General features: G+C 37.6%; 4 pseudogenes; 3 read left to right on the top strand and 1 right to left on the bottom strand.

Moving 5' to 3' along the window:
* The first annotated feature begins 6,805 nt into the window (after positions 1–6,805).
* LOC125189713 lies at positions 6,806–7,787 on the top strand (annotated as a pseudogene).
* Positions 7,788–7,824: 37 nt separating this feature from the next.
* LOC125189712 lies at positions 7,825–11,081 on the top strand (annotated as a pseudogene).
* A 26-nt stretch (positions 11,082–11,107) lies between these two features.
* LOC125187988 lies at positions 11,108–12,129 on the bottom strand (annotated as a pseudogene).
* Positions 12,130–13,490: 1,361 nt separating this feature from the next.
* LOC125189711 lies at positions 13,491–22,475 on the top strand (annotated as a pseudogene).
* Positions 22,476–24,165: the final 1,690 nt, after the last annotated feature.

Below are 24,165 nucleotides of genomic sequence, written 5' to 3'. Positions count from 1 at the left end.
TCCTCTCGGGTTTTAGGAGTTGAGCACGGAAATCCCCGCGCAGCGGTGGGCCGCCGGGGGGCGCACTGCGTCCGCGGCTTGGGGATTCCCCGGACAGGCCGGGTGACGTTGGGGTCCGGCGTGGAGAAGAAGCAGAACGCAGCGGCCGTTAGCTCAGGGGAGCCCGTCGGCAGATTCCCCACGGGAGGGGGGCGGCATGGCAAGCCCCGGGTCACGAAGAGCTAGATTAGGGTTTTCCATGCCTCTTCCATGACCCCCTTTAAATTTTGATTTGGATTTCCAAAATTGTTCAATTTTTGGAAATAATTCAAAATTTTTAAATTAAATTTGAATATATATCTAGTGGATTTTATATATTATATAAAATTTGATTTTGTATTAAATCATGGATTAATTATAGATTTTATCCTTATTTTATGGATTTGTAGGGATTTAATTCCTAGACGAAAATCCTAGTTAAATTAGGATAATGACAATCTAATATTTATCTATATCCTATGGATTAATGTGGATTTATCCCTAGACAAATCCTAGTTGGATTTAGATAATGATTATATTATTTTATTCCTATCTTATGAGTTTATATGAACTTATTCATAGATAAATTCTAGATGGATTTGGATAGTGATAATATAATATTTTATTCTTATCTTGTAGATTTATATGGATTTGTTCCTAGATAAATTTTGGATAGATTTGAATAATTATAATATAATATTATCTTATTCTATGGATTTATATGGATTTATTCCAAGATAAATCCTAGATGAATTAGGATAAATATTTACATTAATTTATTTTATCCCAGGGATTTGAATAGATTTAATTCTATTAAGACAAATCTTAGATGGATTAAAATAAGTATTAATCCAAGTTATCCTTATCTTTTGGATTTATATCCTAGATAGATTAGGATAAAGATGATATATAAGAAATCCTTAATTAATTAGATTTAAATCTAAGAAATCCTAAGTAATGTTTGATATATTCTAGATGTCTATTCTAAATAGAATTAAGATTTGTACAAATCTTTATTGATTGGATTTTATTTTTACCTTATGGATTATGATGGAAGTGTTTCTATCTAGTAATATCCTAGTACGATTTAAATAATGATAATCCTAGATCAACGTTATCTTGAATTGTAGGATTTGATTTTATGGAAATAAAATCTAGAATAATCCTAAGTGGATTTAGATAGTTGACTCTATCTTGATAAATCCTAAATGAATTTGGATAAAGATTATCCAAGATAAAATTGAATTATTTAATTGATTCTCCCATGACTAGATTAAATAATTTTCGATAATTATCCTATGTGTTTAAATGCCATAGATTAAATGGATTTATCTATTTATTTGGTGTTTATCTATTTTAAGTGGATTATCTACTTTATCTGCTATGTGATAATTATGCAAACACCATACAAAATATCTAAGTGATGATTACAACAAGTGCGTTGTATACGGTCTCCATCGGTTGGATCGCATTTTGTGAAGTTGATTTTCTAATATTATCGCCACCTACGAGTAGGGACAATAATCCTACGAAAACAACAAGTTCATAAGGCGGACTTCTCACATAATAAATAGAATGAACTAGAAAGTGGTTCCAATATTATGCCACTGAGAGTGGGGACAATAATCCAAAGGACTTGGAGTTTCGAGTTCAATCGAATTTATGAGATAGCTTGGTTTTGTTGTCGCACATGAACATTGATATGAGAGTGTGTTGTAAAAATAAAATTCGTAATGCAAAATCGATGGTCGTGCTTAGGCAACATTAGGTGTATTAACCTCCGTAGCAGATGCAATTGATTTTCGGTGTTGTGCAGCCATAAAATGTGAAAACATAAACATACATCGAAACATGAACATTACAATCAATTGATCATGAGAAAATTAAAAAATTTATCGACAAATATACAAAACATCGAACGAATTAGAAACTTGAAGTACAAAATTGAGAAGAGGCATATCGATCGATTAAAAATTAAAACATAAACAACACAATTATTGATACATACCTGCCATTATTGAATAAAGACAACAATAAAATAGCTCGGAGAAGATAAAAAAAGCTATAAGCGGGTGAGATCGGCGAAAATCGAACAGCGACATAGAGAATATAGGAGAAGGGAGATTTTAGGAAAGAAAATATAAGTGGGATTGGGAGCATAGTCATATACGGTAACTTTGATAGACTAAAATACCCTTTTTAGATTAATTTAACTAATTAAAGGAGAAAAAAAGATAAAATCTAAGCTAATCTTGCCCTTAGATTAGAAGGATGGAGGGATATGATTAAGTCTTATTTTGAGATTAGTAATTAGTTAGCATTTGATCATGACCCTTCATTTATATACATATATTTATTTGATTAATACGTATAACTCTCCAAATACATGCATATATCATATACCCCTATTTACAAAAGTAATAAGTACATACATAAATATTAATTTTATGTGCACATGCACACGTAAATACATATTCACACACCTTTATATTAACCATTTAATATTTAATAATAATTTTTATTATGCATAATATAATTTTTAAAACTCTTTACAAATAACAATACCATCAATATCATTATAGTACAAATGACAATATGATATTTATGATCAAGATATCGTATTCCCGAGTTAAGGATGTTACACATTACCTAATGAAGTATATACTATTTTTATGAGTGGAGACGATATAATTTCAAAATTATATTGGTCAAACTATACATTCACCAATTTTACAAAAAGTTATCACAAATTATCTAATTTATGCACTAAAGAACTTAAAGTATTTATTCTTGTATGAAAAATTATTAAAATAATCTTGTTTCTTTGACGATTTTACATCGACAACGCCAAGTAGGGAAGAAAGTTGATCTTACGTCCAATTGGAAGGGTCGTCAGCTAACACAATTTTTTATTTTTTTTAGGGTTTATTGCTCATTTGTCCGACCCCATACTAAATATTTTCTAGATCCGTCATTGCTTACGGCAGGGAGAGGGTGATTCTTGGCTATATATCTACTGTAATATGTTCGAATAGGTGTATTGAATGAGATAGGATGTGATATATAGATGCTGCAATAAAGCCCATGTTGTATATCTCTCGTATGTTGATGACATCACTATTTTATGAGGGCGTCGATATTCATTTGAGAGATTGATGCAATATTCAAAGCACTATTTAGCACTTTGGGTAAGATTGTTAAAAATGAAAAGAACCAATTTTATTTTGGCAACTCGAGTATATGGACTAAGCAGGTATGGTGGAAGAGGTTGGAGGCTTTCATAGGGATACGATTCCTTCACATATCCGGGAGTGCCTATATATCCCATGGGTGCATGCATGATCACATGCTCTCATTCCGACGAGATAATTGACAAGATAATACTTGTGTCGTATGTGGAGCCATATGCGTGATTTTATTCATTGGTCTCTTAGTGAGGAAAATATTAATTCTTGGAATGACGTCTAGTTTGGGGCTCGCCCATTTGCGACTTGTGTCATCCAAGAAGTGATATTCCACCAAAAAAATGTGTTTTCTTTTAGCACGAGCATGTTTGGATGAAGATATGTTGTATACAATAAATTTTAGGTTTGGTGTCTCAACCGATTTTCTTGATGATATTAGAGCTACGATCATTGAAGTGTGCGCTGAGGATGTGATGAGGTGAGTCTGACATGCCATAGCGATTTCTCAATGACCTCAACTTGGGGATGATTTTAAATGGTGGAGTGACCCTATATATGTGTTCAGTGTTCTTATGGAGGTTGTTATTCAATAGACTTCAATTGGACCGTAAGCTTCAATCTTGTAGTATTTTTCTCGCTTCCAAGTGTCTTTGTTGTGAGTCATCCCCGATTTTCTGATTTGCACCTTATTCAGACGAGCACTCGATTTTGCACTTAGATTAGGTCACTAGTGGAATTCATCCACAAGGGCTTGCGCCTCATATATAAGTTTCTTGATGCCTTGTTTGATTGTTTGGTTCATATGGGCAGATACGAATAGTAGCAAGCATCCCGACCTTCCTCTCCAATATTATTACATTATTTGGCATGCAACTTCGTATTTATTGGTGGTCGAGAAGCTTGTACCCTTCATTGGAGAGGTTGCTCCCATCCGATGATTCATTGCTTCGCACTTTCCAAACAATATGTTATGCCTTCTAATGGTTCTCTAGAATCTTTTGGATGCTTTGTGGATGAAGTTAAATACTAACATCTTTTTTCTATTTCAACTCTAGAGGTCTGGAGGTGGAGGCATTATTCATGGTTCTCGATAGTGGCCTTCTCAGGGGCTTTTGTATTCTCTTTACGCCAACATATAGTTTTAAAACGAAGCTTTTGCTCTTTTTCAAGGATTCTCATTTGCTATGGAGTTCTCTCTACACATTTGGATTTAGCTGAATGTGATAATCTTGGTTACTACTTTATCTTATGGACATTTTGGAGCTTCAAATGTAAGACACTTCATGGTCCGCATTCGCAACATGCTCTCATAGCCGTAGAAATCTTACTCGTATTTGTCTATAGTGACATGTTTTTTTTACGTATTGGGAATTCAATCACAACTTACGCACCTAGTACACTCCAACACAACAAGTGCAGATGAGAGAAGAAATCAAATACTTTTGTGGCCATGTGCTTGAAATAACGGTCTATACCTTGTATGACTTACCCTTAAAGTTTATACCAAAGACACCATTTCGAGTCGTGAATTGGTCGCAAAATTAGTCTACGACATCTCAAGGTATAAGGTTATCCAACTCATGTACTGGAGAGGGATTCAAATAAATTGGAACCTATGACGATGTATGTCTATTTGTAGGGTATCCCAATAAAACAAAAGGTCGCTGCGTCTATAACATTCACGTTGAGAAAGTATTTGTTTTAACAAATACTAAGTTCGTGGAGAAAGACGTAAAAAACCATGTACCCACGCGTGTGAAAGCTCACAAATAACTTAGAGTGTCACATTGACAACAATCCAAGAACGAAAAAAAATAAAAATCTAAGAACATACCACCAGGTAATCTTGAACCATCAACCTGCTTTGCCACAAAGCGGAATCACGTCATTAGTGGGAGACTTGTAAGAAACCTTGATAGCTTCATCGGCTTAGGACAATCTTCATTGTTTCCGCCTAGATGAATTAGATTCATAAAATTACAGGAGGAAATGCATAACAAAGATTATTTCTCCTAAGAAGTAGTTAGTAACCTTATAGTCCGAATGAAGGTACGAAGTTATTAGGACAAATAGGTATTTCTAGTCTAACTTAAACATTAAAAACAATATATCATAGTATATTACTTAAAAATATCAAGCAAACAAAGTATTATATTTATGGAAAATTGTTCTGCCGCACAACTTCGTGTGAGCGTTGTTACTGCTCGATCCACATAGGACAAGGTCTCGAACTTTTAGTATCTCTGTTTGGGATTATAATCTCAAGCCTACGCATTATATATCTTAATTTATTCATTTTTTAGGCTTAGCTTTATTTTCAGATTTTATTTCTCATTCTACCTTGTACAAATCTATTCAACCTATTTTATTAAAAAATATATATTCTCAGCCCTTTACATATTTTCTCCATAAAAAAATTTGAAGTATCATCTCTTTCTGGATTTTCTCTTTGTATTACTTGTGCAAAAAAATCCAAATCAATTATTCAAAAGTTCAAATAAAACAGCAGTATCTCAATATTCAAGAGTCATAAATAATTTGACCAGTGCATATGTTCTTCAACATATTTTAGATGATATTTTGTTGTCTAAGTTAATCGAAGAGAAATTATTTATGATTCTCTACATCTCTCTTAAGTTTCATCTTCCAAGATTATATTCTTGAAAAATTACACAAACATAAAATCCACCGCACCGCACACCCCTCCTTCATTTTCATTAAATTGAGGAATTCGACCGATGGTGAAAAAAGCATTCACCAAAAACCCAAGCCGCCACCACCGCATCCCTCACCGGATCTCCCATGGGATTATAGCCCACCGTACTATTTGGCCGCCGTTGAACTCCACCACCGCAAAGAAAAAGTTTATGTCTCGGGGTCGCAAGTCTCCAGATCCGCAAAGGTCCCCAACCCCGGGCACGTCCGACCACAACCGAACCGATGTCCGGTCCACTGTGACCAGTTCTACTTGCGAATTTCCGACATACTCACAAATAGGATGCGTAAAATGTCCAAAGAGGAAGAGAGATATTCAAAATTTTGAAATTAAAAGGAGAGAGATAAAAGATTCGAATAAAAAAGCAATAAAAATAAGAACGTGTCTCACTCTCCGTCCTACGGGGATCGAATGGGCCACGTACGCTCACACAAGACGTGCAACCGAACAGCTTCTCTATATTTATGACAAATACAACAATAGTTATTTAAAGTTCATTATTTTCTTTCCTATATTTTAAAACCAAAAAAAAATAAATTCAAATTACAAACCAATAATAAATAAATTCAAATTATTGAAATGGTCATTTATAACAACATTCAGTAAAGACAAACATACCCATATGGCCATATGAGTATGAAAATTAAGGAAATTATTAGTATTTTATTTCAGCAATGGGATTAAAAGATGGTGTGGTGTAGATTATGCTTTGGTTATGGAATAAAATGTAGTTATATTTTATCAAAAGCTTATTTATAGGAGAAAGTAAATGTTAAAAAAAAAAAAAAATATCTTGCACCGTCTCACCTCAAAAGAAAATGAAAATAATGGGAAAATGAAAATCCACTCTCCCTCTCTCACCTCCAAAGAGTACTATAAATAGACACTCCTCCATTGGTTAAACCCTCTCATCGAGGTGGAAGTCGGGACTACCATACGTTGTAAACCCCTCCACCCTTATCCTCTCCCTCCCTTATCTCCTTTCTCGCCATGGCTTCCTCTTCCCTTCGCCTCTCCTCCATCTCCAGAACCAACCCCTCGGTTGAGAATTGCGGGAAACCCACTCCATCTCCGCCGGTATCCCTTCACTTCTCCGCCGCCCACAACCCATTCAGGCTCTTTTCCTCCCGCCCTAACTCCATCGTCCGCCCTTCACCCCGTTCGTCCCTTCGGCCGTCGCAACATCCAATTCCTCTCTTGAGCGAGGAGGCGTTCGGCCTCGGAGGGTTCGGGAAGGGCTCCTCGACGTTAGCGACACCGAGTACGAGTATTCGGGGGGCGAAGCTGAGGGAATTGAAGCTGTCGATGAGAATGAACTCGACATTTCCAAATTGGGATTGCCACAGCGTTTCGTCGACACTCTATTGAAGCGTGGGATTGCTAACCTTTTCCCCATTCAGGTATATGTCTGCTTGCTCAATTTTGGTGTTTTTTAGTTCGTATTTTCATTTGTTTCTGTAATTTTGTGCTAAATATGAACTTATTAGTAAGAAATGTAGACGAAGAAGAATTTTAGGAACTAGATAAGGATAAGATAAGGTGAGGGAAATCATAATATTAATTTTTGGAGTCAAAAGATGTATCCTTTGTACTTGACCTAAACTGAATTCATCTTTTAAAGAGCCAGACTTTATCTTGAGATTTTGTAACGAATTTGTACTCTTCTTTGTTGGCTTATTCTGCAGAGAGCTGTTTTAACGCCAGCATTTGAAGGCCGGGATATAATTGCTCGTGCAAAGACCGGTACAGGAAAGACATTGGCGTTTGGTATTCCAATAATTAAAGGTTTGGATGACTTGCAACAAGGAAAAGACATAAGGTATATTTGTTTGCTAAGGTGTCACATTGGCTTCTGTCCTATTGGTTAACTAATGTTTCTCTATATCTTTGTAGGCGGGGCGAAGCCTAAAGGTCTTGGTCCTTGCACCTACAAGGGAATTGGCTAAACAAGTGGAAAAGGAGTTCAAGGAGTCTGCTCCATATTTGAATACAGTTTGCATCTATGGAGGGGTATCATATAATGCACAAGAGTCTGCCCTTTCCCGTGGAATTGATGTTGTAGTTGGAACCCCTGGTAGAATCATCGACCTTATAAAAAATAACAGCCTGAAGCTGGGAGAAGTTGAGTACTTGGTCCTTGATGAGGCAGATCAAATGCTTGCTGTGGGATTTGAAGAAGATGTCGAGACCATTATGGAGAAACTACCAGCAAAGAGGCAGAGCATGCTTTTTTCAGCCACCATGCCAAGCTGGGTTAAGAAATTGGCTCGAAGGTTTATGGACAACCCACTGACCATAGATCTGGTAAAGTTCCATCATTCATCATATCAGATTTTATGCCTTCTGTTCTAAATTAAATGGTGGAGTGATACTTTCATTGTGTCTACAAAGTAGATATTTGTGATAATGTGAGTCTAATTTGTTGCTTGTAATCTCATATGGTCTTAATTATTTTCTTTTCAGAATACTTACCTAGTAATGTTAATTGCAAATAATGTTTCTAAGTGCATAACAGATACTTCATTTTGTCATCTGACTCCATGTCACTTGGTTTTGTGTGACAGGTTGGTGATCAAGAGGAGAAGTTAGCTAGTGGGATTAAGTTATATGCCATATCAACTACCGCGACATCTAAGCGGACAATTCTGAGCGATCTTGTGACAGTATGAATTACATCATTGTTTCTAAATCTGTTGCTTCTCACCTTGTGTTCTTCAATTTCCAGATTTTGAATTCTGTTAGTGGATACTTGCATAGGGATATTGTGTGGGTTGATCTTTAAATCGTGTTTTGTTTTCAGGTTTATGCTAGGGGTGGAAAAACAATTGTTTTTACACAAACAAAACTGAATGCAGATGAAGTCTCTTTGGCTTTAACAAATAGTATTCCTTCGGAAGCACTACAGGGGACATTTCTCAGCACCAGAGAGAAAGAACCCTAAATGGTTTCAGACAAGGAAAGTTCACAGTGCTTGTTGCGACTGATGTTGCTGCTAGAGGGCTTGATATTCCTAATGTTGACCTTGTGAGTTTGTTGGATATTGTTGATTTACTTGTATATCTGCTTTTCCATTAGGGTGTCATGAATCATTCAATCATGCTAGAAAAGGAACAATCTCAGACAGTGAGAATCAGTATTGGTTTTAGATGCTCTGCAATGTTATGTTTGCATTTAATGGTTCTTAGTTTTGGAAACTCATCAATAGTTGCATCAGTTGAGAGTGAAATTTTGGTTACATTATGATTGGTATTCGTGTGTAATTTCATTAATTGCTTTGTTCTCTTTTTCTCTCTCCTTTTCCAGATTATCCACTATGAGCTTCCCAATGACCCTGAAACATTCGTGCACCGATCTGGACGGACAGGTCGTGCAGGAAAAGAGGGCACTGCCGTTTTGATGTTCACTGGTAGTCAGCAGGACAGTCAAATCCCTTGAGAGGGATGTTGGGTGCAGGTTTGAGTTTATCACTCCACCCTCAGTTGAACAGGTCTTGGAAGCATCTGCTGCCCAAGTCGTTTCTACCCTAGGTGGAGTTCATCCTGAATCTATCCAGTACTTCACACCAACTGCCCAAAAGCTGATGGAAGAACAAGGGGTTGAGGCACTTGCTGCTGCTATAGCAACTTTGAGTGGCTTTTCCCAGCCTCCATCATCTCGGTCTCTTATTACACACGAGCAGGTAATGATATAATTGGAAGTTTCCGCAGTTTAAGCGCCTCATCTCCTAAAAAAGTAGCTTGCATGCCCGTCATTTGAATGCAACTTGCTGCTGCATTTCTGCTTCCTCATTTTTAATTTTTTTCCTCTACTGGCCATCTCTTCATACTTTTTCTGACAAGATAGCATGCACCAATGACAATGGTTAACAGATTATTTTGAGTTGTTTGCTGCTGGTCATATTCTCTTGTGCTTGCACTAGTATTGTATTTGATCCGTTTATTTGCCTCCAGGGTTTGGTTACATTACAGCTTATCCGTGAAAGCAGTCATTCTCGGGGTTCCTAAATGCTAGATCTGTTACTGGGTTTCTGTCTGATGTGTATACTGCTGCTGCTGATGAAATTGGAAAAGTTCACCTCATTGCTGATGAAAAGGTGAGTATCCAAGATACTTGTCATAATCATCCTTCTACAATTTTAATGGCGTTTTTATGTGTTAATTAAGCATTCTGATGTCCTATCAGGTTGTGGGAGCAGTTTTTGACCTACCAGAAGAAATCGCAAGAGAGTTATTAACTAGGGAACTACCACCTGGAAACACTATTACCAAAATCTCTAAGGTGTGCTCTTTACTGGGTTTTATTTATTGTGAGAGTTTTAGCTGTCTTAGTCAGATTTATTTGGCAAGTCACGAATGGACATCAAGGCTGTAATATCAGTTACTAATGTCTGCTAACTTTACATTAATATTTCTTGCACTTGCAGCTGCCTTCATTGCAAGACGATGGGCCTCCAAGTGATTTCTACGGGAGGTTTTCAAACACGAAAGGCGCCCTCAAAGAGGTGGTGGAAGAGGCAGAGGTGGTAGACCTTCTGGGGATTGGTTGAATGGTGATGATGATTTTGAGGATGGATTCAGAAGTGGTGGCCGCGTGGTAGAAGTCCAAGCAGGTGGTCCAACTCCAAACCCTCAAGAAGTTCTGGTGGCAGTGATTGGCTAATTAGCGAGAGCAGGCGATCAAGCAGCAGACCATCTTTCGGGGCAGATTCCAGCCGATCATCATCTTATGGGGGCAGAGATTCAAGCCGATCACCATCTTTCGGAGGCAGGGACAGGTATGTTATGTATTCCAAATACCTAAGCTGAGAAGGCTGTTTTAGTTTTCGGTTTTTACAGATTGTAATGTGTTTGGCAGAAGCTTCGGGGTTCGTGCTTCAACTGCGGACAATCTGGTCACAGAGCATCGGATTGCCCTAGCAAGAGAGAATACTAAGAAGTCTGTATCAGTGGAAGAGCTATTTTGAGTGGGAGAGTGGAAAGTGGCTTATGGAGAATTGGGATGGGATACTCGTCTTCCTATTGCAGCAATTTTAGTCACACTTGGAATCATCACATTATCCTATGGAGGTTTAGGTTTTTATAGAAATTTATGTTACGTATCTTCTTGGTAGAAAATGCATATACGGATCTTCTTCAATTAATCATTCTGGGTTTGTATTCAAACGGTTTCTACTATTTTATGAGCTTGGTTTGATTAAAATTGTCATCAATTGATATCATCAAAACATTCACTTTCCATACAAAACATTCATCACCAAACGAGGAACGCTCCCTCTCCTACTCTTAACCGCATCCCTTATCTTCTCCTCTTCCGGTGCCGCACCCTTTGCCTTCAGCATCTCCAGCAACTGCGTCGCCTCATCCTCCAGATCCGCCCTCAGCAGTCCCTCCACAACAGCCACACACGCCCCGGCGCTCGGCCTCATCCCCGCCTCACCATCTCTTGGACGTACTTGCTGGCCTCGTTGACCGCCCCGGCCTTGGCCAGGCCCCTGATGAGGACCCTATAGGTATAGGCATTAGGCGCCACCCCACTCGCCAGCATCCGCAGATAGACCTTGTGGGCGTCCTTGGCCTGGCCGGCGTCGGCGTAGGCCTCGATGACGGCCGTGTGGGCGATGACGTCGGGCATCTGGCCTCTGTCCTTGATCCGGGAGAAGAGCTCGAGGGCCTCGTGGGTGAGGCCGTCTTGAGACAATCCGTCGAACATCTTGGCTGCGCTGTTCATGAGGCCGTCCTCGCGTATCTTGGCGAACACCTCCTGCAGATTCTTCGGGTCGTCGGGCTCTTTGCTGAACGGGTTGTACGGCGGCGGGATTTTGGATTTGTCGGGGCGTGGCGGTGCGGCGTCGGAGTCTGAGTCGGAATCGGAGGGGAGAAGTTTGTTAGTTTAGGGTTTTGTTTTTTGGGGTCGGGGGTTTCGGAATGGGTGCAGAATGGAGTTGTTTGGCGGAAGAGGAGGAGGAGTATTTGGAAGGCGGCGACGGCAACGGCGAGAAGGAGAGGCGGCTGAAGAGAATGGGAAGTTGGGATTTGGATTTGGAGAGGAAGAAGGATCTCAGCGCCATGGAGTTTAGCGGCCGTGCGGTTTCTGGCGCAATGAAACACAAAATTACATGAGAATGGTGCTTCGATTTGTACTCATCACTTTAATAGTTTTATGAACACCATATAATAGTGATGGGATGTCAGTATGACTACAAAATTTGTAACCTAAATTTTAGTTCAATTAAATCACATTTGATTAGTCCTCAACCTAAATAGGAGCATCTTTGATTATGCCATTTTTGAAAAAAAAACATTACATAAAAAACTGAATATCAATTCAAACTAAAACAAATTTTAAAAATTAGATCAGATTATAGTTTAGATAAATTTTCATATTAAATTTATTTACAAAGAGAAAAGAGATGTTGGCATCTCTACCTGCCTATATCCTTCGGGAACAATCACATTTGCAGCCACATTACGAATGTCCTTATTAAATTGTACTCCATTCTCAAATGACTTTGGAGTTAAAGCGGACAGACCAAGGCCATCCTCGATGTAGTCGCCAAAGCGGCTGCATTGCAACACTTCAATTGACAGGCACTCGATGTTCCTCCCCTACCGGTGCAAAGCCAAGTGTTATGTCCATGCTGCACACCATTGCTACAAGCGTTTAAAAATAGTTAGTTTTTTACTTAACGATAAATAATTTATGTATAAAAACTAATTTATATTTTAAAAATTATTTTAAAGTAATTACTAAGTACTATATATTAAAATGATCCATGCTTAAAACTAGGCCCATTAATAGGGAGTGTTTTTATGACTATTTTTATAGAGTAATTTCTTGTCTCAAATCTATTTTTTTGGACAACCTTTTATTTTATAACTACACAATATATGAATTGTATCATATATGTACCCGTTTAATTCAAAAACTTATCCCCTTGGTCCTTTTGTCGTTTACTTTTCGCTTTAATCTTTTTGTAAAAATGATAAAAAATAGTTAAAGTGGAAGAAACAATAATGTAGGTAAAATCCTCATATTATTCTCTTTTAATTTACCATTTTTCTTTAACTATTTTTTATCTTTTTACAAAAGAAGGCGGAAAATTGATAATTAAGGGGAAAATACAAAATTATGAAGTTCAATTAAAATGTCAATATATTAGTTTAATCTATGTTGAATTTTTTTAGTATGAAAAGAAAATATAAATTTAATCATTTTGATATAGTACGTGTTTGTAAAGTAAAAAAATGACAATAATAGTAATTTATATGTTTGGTTATATTTATTTGAACTTTTGAATATTTTTTAATTTGTGATTGTGAAAGGAATAAGGTTAAATATAAGGATAGCTCAAAGTAAAAGTCGATTAAAGAAAGAAGAAGAATTCTTATGCAATAATCTATAGTCAAACCAAATTCACCTGGAAATGAAGGTTGTACCTTTTTTACTTGCACATCCAGAGCAAAATTGAGTCGATCTGAAGCGCATCACTTCTCCTCCGGCGATAAACAAAGAATCTTCGGAGCTTTCTTTGTTGCGGTTTCAGATCCGTATCTCAGTTCTGAGAGACCAAATTGAAAGCGATGCTGCGGTTACGGGCATTCCGGCCGACGAATGATAAGATTGTGAAGATTCAATTGCACCCTACGCATCCGTGGCTTGTAACCGCCGATGCGTCAGATCACGTCTCCGTTTGGGAAATTTGGGGGCACCGCCAGGTTGGGCGCTGCGTGTGTGGGTATTTTTTAATCTATCTTGTTTTGAGTTCGAGGTCCCAATTTGTGGTGTTTGATGGTGTTTTTTTCATTTTTCAGGTTATTTACGAGTTGAAAGCTGGAGGTGTGGATGAGAGGCGTTTGGTTGGTGCTAAATTGGAGAAGCTCGCTGAGGGTGAAACAGGTCCGTTGGCGTGATCTTAGTTTAATTGAGCTTGAGACCTTTAGCAGAACTCTAGAACTCTACAAAGTTCGATAAATATTTGATAATTGTGATTGAGATGGATTTATTTTCTCTCCATTGTTGTTTAGTGCTCATTTTGAATGTTAGTGGTGTTTGATGTCAAATGTGGTTCAATAGGGTGTAAATCGTTTGGACCATGATTGTGATCCCCTCATTTGAAGGACTGCCAACTGTAGTTTGCTACAAAGGTGTACTTTTGTTTGACTAGCTGTGGGCAAAAGATTTCACTTTTGTTTTTTTGTGCTAAATGTTTTTTCTTAGGAGCGAACAGTCTGACCTGTGGATTCTGAGTTTCTCAATTTCATATTGCATTTGGCATATAGATCACCTTATCATATTGTCTTTGCATTGGCATCTTTCTGGGACAGACAAAAGTAACTCTAAGTTTGTTGTGTATGAAGTCTTTGTTTATGATGCGTTTTGTAAGATGCAAAGAGTCATAGTATCATGAGTTGTCCTTCATCAGGATTTTTATTAGCTTTCTTCAAGAGAAAATAAGTCATAATCGCATAGAAAACATACGTTAATTAAGTATGAAAAACTCGAGATGCAATGATCTATTCTATCTAGAGTCATTATTCTTCTATATTTTACATAAGTACTCTATTCAGTTTTGCAAAGAATCTCATTGGGCTTTTCTGTTCTGAGATGCGTTTGTTTATTGATACTAACCCAGAATGGCCGTTTTCATTCTTTTGATGCATGTAGAACCTAGAGGAAAACCAACGGAAGCCATACGAGGTGGAAGGTATATTTCCATGACAACACTTCAGTGCCTTTTTTCCATGTTTCCTAGGGCTCATTTGGTATGGGTGGTTTAATGGTTATGTACTTTAATATATCTATGACACCCTAATATCCTATTTGGTACGAAACACACCACCTTCATAAATCAAAGCCTGCACATATTGTAATAGTTTGTAGGATTCTATATACCACCTGTCAGGGTGGTATAATTAAACCAATCCTAATTCCTAATCATTTCAAATATTAGGTATATTTAGTTTTAAATACATCCTACTAAACAATGGGTTACATATTACAGATGTTATAACACATATCAAATACGATATTAATATGTTATATAATAAAAATAATCTCAGTCGAATCTATCACAACCTTATCCCATATTATGTGCCAAACGAGCCCTTAATTTATTTTCAATTAGTGTGTGTTTACCTGAGCCCGACATCATATCATGGGGTTTTAAGTGTTAAACAGGTTAGCTTTTATGATGACGATGTGCGCTATTGGCAACTTTGGCGGAATCGGTCAGCTGCTGCTGAAGCCCCAACGGCTGTAAATAATGTCACCTCAACTTTAAGTAACCTTGCTCCCTCAACAAAAGGACGCCATTTTCTTGTTATATGCTGTGAGAACAAAGCTATTTTTCTTGATTTGGTGACAATGCGGGGCCCGTGATGTGCCAAAGCAGGACTTGGATAACAGATCTCTCCTATGGCAAGTTTAAATATACCTACCTTTCTGAGAATTTAATGTTTTTTAGTATGTTATATTTGAAACTCTATGCTGAGCATACATAAAGTTCACTGTGAGCTTGAGTATACTCAAATATGTTAGGAGTAAGATCCCATTAATGTGACATCATTGGTGCTGGAGTGCTTGGACTTAGTTCCTGTAATTTGAGTTTGAGAGTACCTAATTTTAATTAATTTTGGGGAGTTTATTTACAAAGAGAGGTTGAAACATGTTAATGATGATAACGTGTTTATATATAATCTATAAAAAATATGTTTGATGTTTTGTTGGGGAAGCATGAAGGAATGTGTTTGGTTGCCAAGTTCAATGTTGAGTCTAGTCAGTTCTACTTCTTGTAGATGAGGTGTAGACTTTAATGATCCATTTTCTATTTTTCTTAAAAATATTTACTATAATGATCCTTTATTCTTAAAATAGTGATGGGAATGATCTGTTTTCTGTTTTTCTTACTATAATTATCCTTTGTTCTTTAAAATGTACTCCTGCTATCTCTTTTTGACCTGGCCATTTTTGGATGTTGATAGCAATGAGTTTTCTTTCTAATTATTTTTTTATTATTCCTTCTATTTATTTCTAGAAGTTATCTGGAAGTTTGTTGCCTGGTAATGAAGGAACAATTGTCTTGACCGTGTATAATTATTTTATGCAGCATGGAGTTCTTGTGTCGATCGACTGCCAGTGATGGGCCCCTTGTTGCGTTTGGTGGATCAGATGGTGTGATTAGAGTTCTTTCTATGCTAACTTGGAAGGTTTCTCTATTTCTTTTTTTGGGGTTTTATCTATGATTTGATGTGATGAAGCCACACCTGCAAAGAAGATGATTGAGGACTGACATTGCATGAGATGCTTATTTTTGCTGCAGCTTGCTAGAAGATATACAGGAGGTCATAAAGGATCAATTTCTTGTTTAATGACTTTCATGGCTTCTACTGGCGAGGTAATTCTTAAGTTATAAAGTGGTTTGTTTTTAAGTTGACGTATGGACATGTACTTGGCCTCACATTTTGGTCAGGAAACTCTTGTTTAATCCTTTACCGGTATCACTTGAATATGGTGAAGCTGAATTGCTTTATTTGGTTTTGGAAACTTTTTTCTGTACCTGGGAGGAACTTGGCCCAGTTGGGTATGTTATGAACAAGAAAGTTCCAATCTCACATTAATGATCGAGCAACCGATCATGACTGGATCTGTCATGTGGAGCTTGGAAATGCTGTTTGAAACCATTTTAGGAAAGAATTCAATGTGCCCCCTTTAGCTGCCTATACCATGTTACGGTTATTAAGACTAAAATTTCATAAAAGTCTTGGCCTTAGTCTACTTTATGTAAGAGAAGTGAAGAGCTAAGTGACAACTAGTGATTCTTCTTTCTTTTCAAAATCCTTCTTATTTGATTTGCTGCTTGACACTTCATAAATCCATCTTTTTGTGCTGAAGACATGTAGAAAAGCAGGGTTTTTTCCTCTTACAGAAGATTACAGAGTCTGGAGTGAGAAAAGTAATTCTAAAGCCACTTATTTTATGTCAGAAATGTTGGGAAATCAATTTAGAGAATATTTATCATCTTTCTTTGGAACTGCTTAATATTTATTACCTCTTTCTTGAGAGCTGAATATGGTGATTTAAAGTACATATATGCTAGTTTCAAAGTAATAAGTAAAATCCATAATGTAGTTCTTGTCTCTAACATAGTTTTGTGTTTGTATGTCATACCTAAGGTTTTTCAGTCTCATCCTACTCAATATTGTGGGTCTGTTGCAGTTGAATATGTGTGCATTCGAGTAGTGATAACCGAACATTTCCTAGGTCCCGTTAAATAGTATTATTTTCGACAGCTTATGTAGCATTTTAGTTGTATTTGATATTGGTGTGTATATTATTGTCCTACTGGAAATTGTGGATTTGTTCTATGCAATGCAAGCTCAAAGTATACATTGTTTCTTTAGTTTCTCTATTCAAGTTTTTGAAAGAGATAAATCTGTGTTATATCTCTTAATAAATTTGTGACACTAGTGAATGAGTATTCTTGTACTCCTACTTAACTAGGTGACAGTTGAGGTCATGCAAAAACTTAGGATTTCCTTCACTATCATTTGTTTGAGATTTTAAATTCATAGTTACTTCATTCATTGGCTATCAGAAGATACATTTGAATGATTTAAAATCTACTGGGTCCCACGATTATGATTATAAGTTGAGTTTGTGGTGCTAATCCAGGCATTGGGAGATGCTATCAAAGTTACCGAACCGCACCATCCTGTAGATTTTGCTCTACATACAACTGACTTAAGACCAAACAGCATGCTCTTTGCACACAAGCTTGTCGAATTCATACGAACTTTGATTATCACTGTTGTCCAGTTTCACGCATAAAACATAAAGAAGGATCTTAGTTATTGTTTTTCCCAGTGGCAATGTTAAAACTAGTTTGCCTCACAAATCACAATTATTTACTGACAAGAAAAGAAATACTAGCGATCCATTCATGAAACCAGATGTCGTTGATTTATACATTTACACTGCTTCCTTTTTATTATAGAGTTTGGCACGTGAATTTCCTTCATTTATGTTATATATGCGACTTCTTACTTATTCCTCTGTTTGATTTGCATTATCAGGCCCTTTTGGTTTCTGGTGGCAGTGATGGCCTGCTTGTGCTTTGGAATGCGGATTATGGTCAAGATTCACGTGAGCTTGTTCCTAAGTTAAGCTTAAAGGTAATTGCCTTTATCTTTACTCAGTATTTCCTTGTTTTCCTTTATTATATGAGCTCTGTTTTATGACGCTTTAGTAACTTGAGTTAATTAATAATAACCGTATGCCGATCCTGACAATTGCATTAAAAACCCTTTGTTTTTTGGTGTGACATCCTCAGGCACATGATGGTGGGGTTGTTGGAATTGAGCTTTCTCATGTGCTTGGTGCGGCACCCAACTCATTACTATTGGCGCAGACAAGACTCTAGCTATCTGGGACACTATATCATTTAAGGTTCTCATCGATTTTTTCCTGCATCTTTTAGTAAATAATATATGTCCAAATTTTCTCCCATTTTTATTCCCCTTGCACTCAAACTAGGAACTGCGTGAATAAAGCCCGTTTGAAGTGGCTTGCCATAGCGTGGCATCTTGGTCTCATCCTCGAGCTCCAAATCTTGACATTTTGACATGTGTTAAAGATTCCCATATATGGTATGTTGCAGTACATGTTTCATTTATCTCATGTGATTTATCTTTAAACTAAGTCATGGAATTATTACAAACCGATGACAGTTTTCGATGTTTCATGCTACTTGTTGTTATCTCAAGGGGAACCTGATGATTACCTGTCATATCTTAACAGGGCCATTGAGCATCCCACTTATTCAGCTTTGACAAGGCCACTGTGTGAGTTATCATCGTTAGTTCCACCCCAGCTGCTCGCATCTCACAAGAAACTAAGGGTATAAGTGTGCAACTTTAACAATTTACCATTTAGTTTTTATCATCAGTTAGTTGACAACTAAGACAAGGACTCGTACTGAGCTTACAATGCATATTACTGAAATAGGTTTATTCCATGGTTGCACATCCTTTACAACCCCATCTTGTTGCAACTGGGACAAACATGGGTGTCCTTGTATGTGAATTTGATGCTAAATCACTCCCACCCAGTAGCTCCATTGCCAACACCACCAGGAGGCGAGAACATGCTGCTGTCTATGTAGTTGAGCAGGAATTGAAACTGCTACAATTTCAATTGTCAAACACTGCAAATCCAGCTCTGGGAAGCAATGGATCCTTGAATGATGTTGGAAGAATCAGAGGAGACACACCAGAACAGCTCCATGTGAAGCAAGTTAAAAAGCATGTTAGCACTCCTGTTCCACATGATTCATACTCAGTGCTTTCTGTGAGCAGTTCTGGGAAGTAAGTAGTCTCTTCATTTTCATATCTTACTATAGAGTTATTGGAATGAAAGTTTGTTCCATAACTCTTCCAATCAAAACTGTTACACATACTTAATTCTGAATTTATTGACTATATTTATTGCTCTTATTTTTTATGTGCTTACTTGAGTCTTGAGACTATGATGCTGATATGTTTGATTTGCTTTGTTATTTTGCAGGTTTCTTGCCATTGTGTGGCCAGATATACCCTATTTCTCAATTTACAAGATCAGTGACTGGTCCATTGTTGATTCAGGTAGTGCAAGGCTCTTGGCTTGGGATACTTGCAGGGATAGATTTGCCCTGCTGGAGTCTGCTTTACCTCCCAGAATGCCTGTAATCCCTAAAGGCAGCTCATCACGGAAAGCCAAGGAAGCTGCAGCTGCTGCTGCACAAGCTGCTGCAGCTGCTGCTTCTGCAGCTTCATCAGCCAGTGTCCAAGTTCGTATATTGCTTGATGATGGAACATCAAACATTTTGATGAGATCGGTTGGCATCGGAGTGAACCAGTCACTGGGTTGCATGGGGGAGCACTGCTTGGTGTTGCTTATAGGACATCTCGACGAATAAGCCCGGTTGCTGCCACAGCTATTTCTACTATTCAGTCTATGCCCTTGTCAGGATTTGGATCTAGTTCCACCTCTTCTTTCAGCACCGTGGATGATGGATATTCTTCACAAAAACTACTGCTGAAGCTGCACCTCCAAATTTTCAACTTTACAGTTGGGAAACCTTTGAACCAGTTGGAGGTCTTCTTCCTCAACCAGAATGGACTGCATGGGACCAAACTGTTGAATATTGTGCTTATGCCTATCAACAATATATTGTCATATCTTCCTTGCGTCCTCAGTTTCGCTACTTAGGAGATGTAGCAATTCCTTATTCTACTGGAGGTGTATGGCACCGAAGGCAACTGTTTGTTGCTACACCAACCACCATTGAGTGTGTTTTTGTGGATGCCGGTATTGCACCTATTGATATAGAAACTAAACGAAAAAAGAGGAGATACGGCTTAAAGAGCTGCAGTCAAGAGCAGTTTCTGAGCATGGGGAATTGGCATTAATATCAGTTGATAGTCAACAGGCTGCCCCACAGGAAAGGATAGCTTTAAGACCCCCTATGTTACAGGTTGTGCGTCTAGCTTCGTTTCAGCATGCTCCATCAATACCTCCTTTCTTAACATTACCTAAACAATCCAAAGTTGAAGGAATTGATTCCTCAATACCTAAAGAGATGGAAGAAAGGAAAGTTAATGAAATTGCTGTGGGTGGTGGCGGTGTTGCAGTTGCTGGTACTAGATTCCCAGCCGAACAAAAACGGCCAGTTGGACCTCTTCGTTGTAGGAGTAAGAGATGGTGTTCTCTGGTTAATTGACAGGTACATGTCTGCTCATGCAATATCACTCAACCATCCTGGTATCCGTTGTAGATGTCTTGCAGCATATGGTGATGCTGTTAGTGCTGTGAAATGGGCGAGTAGGCTTGGTAGAGAAGATCATGACGATTTAGCTCAATTTATGCTTGGAATGGGTTATGCCACTGAAGCACTTCACTTGCCTGGGATATCCAAGAGGCTGGAATTTGATCTAGCAATGCAGAGTAATGATTTGAAGAGAGCCCTACAATGCCTTCTGACAATGAGCAACAGCCGAGATATTGGGCAAGAAGCGTTGGGGTTGAACTTGAATGACATAATAAATATGTCCTCAAAGAAGGAAAATGTTGTTGATGCTGTTCAAGGTGTAGTTAAGTTTGCCAAGGAGTTCCAGGAACTTATTGATGCTGCAGATGCCACTGGACAAGCGGACATAGCTCGTGAAGCTCTTAAGAGATTAGCTGCTGCGGGTTCTGTGAAAGGGGCTTTGCAAGGCCATGAGATAAGAGGGCTCTCACTCCGCCTTGCAAATCATGGAGAGTTGACACGTCTCAGTGTATGTATCTATTTGTCAATAGTTCTTATAAGCTCATCACTCGTCAAGGATAACTATAATTACCCACCCAAACCTTGGAGCTTTTTCCACTTTGACACCTCACTTTCGTTTATAGCTGTTTACATGCTACTTTGAGATCTATAGCTTTATTAATGGTTCTGAAATAAGCACATTATGTTAACAAAGAATTTAACTTCTAAGATTATGCAATTGCAGTATGCCTTCAATCCTATTTGTCAAGGATTTTCTAGTTGAGTCTAGTCATAACATGAAGTCAGTGGCTCCCATCTTCTCAAAATGCTAGTTTCTGACCTGAATCTAGAGTTTATGTCCTTGAAATAATTCTAACTCATATGGATATTCTTCAACATATGAATGTTAAAACCAAAATCATTTCAATTTATGTTATAATATCACCTTATATGCTAGAGCCAGATCTGTTATGATTATCTTTGTAACTTTCTTTTTATGATGATTCTACTTCTTTCATATTGGGAACATAACATGTTCACTTTGATCTCCCCTTGTAATAAATCTCTATGTTTGCTAATTTTGCAGAATTTAGTCAACAATTTGATCTCAGTTGGTTCAGGAAGAGAAGCTGCTTTTTCAGCTGCCTCTTGGGAGATAATATACTCATGGAGAAGGCCTGGCAGGAGACAGGAATGCTTGCTGAGGCTGTTCTTCATGCTCACGTATGATTTGCGTAGCCTTATAAAAGTTACTGCAAACTAAATCTATAAACCTAACTACAACAAACTGTTTTTTGTAGGCTCATGGTCGTCCGACATTGAGAAGCTTGGTTCAGGCCTGGAATAAAACACTGCAAAAGAGCTAGAACACGCTCCATCTGCCAAAATGGATGCAGCAGCTGCATTTGGCTTCTCTCGAGAATCAAAGATCACAACCCTGCAGGATGCAGCCAAGAAGCCACCGATTGAAATTCTGCCACCAGGAATGGCAACTTTATATGGTCCTAATCCTGGTCAGTCTGGTCTGAAAAAGCCAAGCCTTGCCCTGCCAAGTTCGCAGCAGCAACCTACCAAACCTTTGCTATTAGAAGCTTCAGCAGCCCCCATATCCACTTCTTCAGAGTCCAATGGTCTGCCCTCAGCTGAATCGGGTTCTTCACAGAACTCTGTGGGAGCTCCTGCTGCTCCACCTACATCTGAATCTGCTAGTACGAATTTGAGGCGACGCTCCACCACAATTGGCACCAGATTCTTCTGCCCCACCAGTCGCTGAATCCAGTGACAATGCCCCTCCATCAGATCATAATAATGTAGAAAACCAGGAGCAGCAAGCATCAGTTCAGAGTGTTACAGAGTCTAATGGTATCGAGGGAAGTGTCCCCCCGGCATCTGAAACTACTCCTATTGTCCCAGATGCGGGCCATGAACAAGCAAGTAACCAAGGAACAAGAGTACGCCCGAACTCTCAATGATTGACTTCAGTTGACAAGCACACTACTCGATATCAGCAGACTATGATCCAGTCCAACTTGAGTATGAGTCAGTGGCATGCCAAACTATCTGGAGCAAGAAGCATTGCAGACAGTACTTGCGGACCTCGTGCATGAGCTGAATTTTCATATAGATTTCTGGCTGTTGCTTAGCCAGAGAGATGTTTCTTCTCCTCAACTATGTTGATTTATTGTGCAGCTGTGATATAGTTTGTATCATGTTTGGTTATCTTTTCATCCCACTTCGAGGTTTTTGAATTTGACTGCATTTCTAACATGCTCCCCATTAATGCTAGTTCTTTTTTCATTTCTATGTCGCATTTGAAATGTTCATTTTTGTTTAGAATTTTTCATTGAAATTTCTTATTTTCATTTTTAGGATAAACTTTGATGGGACCTTCATATTTAGCCTGCTTTCTTGAACAATCGTGACCAAAAACAGTGTAATACACTTCAAATGGGTTGTGGATGGATGATACATGTTACTTCATTATTTACTAAAATGGATTCAAATTTTGTGTTATCAATGCCTACGCTAATACACATTGAAGTTAAATTTACTTGAGGAATATTACATAATAAAGTATTTAATCGTTAAATATTAAAAGAAAATGCCTTTTAGTGTTCGTGCCAAAACGTAATCGACTGGCAATCTAGTTTTGTTTAAATTAGTATAATTGAATTGCTATCTTAATTTCAAATTGATGGCCCCGGTATATAATTAAACATCTCATCTAGGGAGTGTTATATTGCTAACTAATACTTAATTGCTTCTTCTGATTCATGATAGTAATTAGATATTAATTAAAGGCTAGATCATCAATGCGAAAATATAATCTGATCAATAGCGATCAATAGAGTATAGGATTAATTCTAATAAATATCAATAGGGGTATTAATGTCAAGTTAGTTACATAACTTTTAAAAGAAATCCCAAAACTTTAAATTCATATAACATATATCAAATTAAAGATAATTTTATAAGGATTCCAACGATATACTACATGCATATGTTAAACGTCAAAATTTGAAAAAATTTAATTTTTTTAATTTTCATATTTTTTCTGACAGTTTATGCATACCTCACATAATATGTCATATTATGCTTGTAAAATGTCAATATGAAATTGTGTTGACATTATTATGTTGGGGTTGATGTATTTAATACACTTTGTATTGACATTATATTTCTAAACCTAAATTTGATCTTGCTATTATCTTTTTAATATTAAAAAATAAACGAAATTACACTGGTAATTGTAGGCCCAAGATTTCTAAAATCTTATGGTCTTAAATTAGTTGTAGTTAGCAACTAAGGGATGAGTTAGGGAGTTAATGGATGGTTATTATCGTACTACATCATCAGTCACCACTGCATTAACGTTTACGATAAAAGCTATTGGCAGATGAACTGATTTGAGTTTTCACTCTCTCATGTTAACAGCCTACGAGAAGAGCTGCAACTCTTGGCAT

This window comes from Salvia hispanica, chromosome 5 (assembly GCF_023119035.1).
Source record: "Salvia hispanica cultivar TCC Black 2014 chromosome 5, UniMelb_Shisp_WGS_1.0, whole genome shotgun sequence".
NCBI classification, from domain to species: domain Eukaryota; kingdom Viridiplantae; phylum Streptophyta; class Magnoliopsida; order Lamiales; family Lamiaceae; genus Salvia; species Salvia hispanica.
Note: the sequence above shows the minus strand (reverse complement) of the source record. Positions and strands in the feature narration are given on the sequence as shown.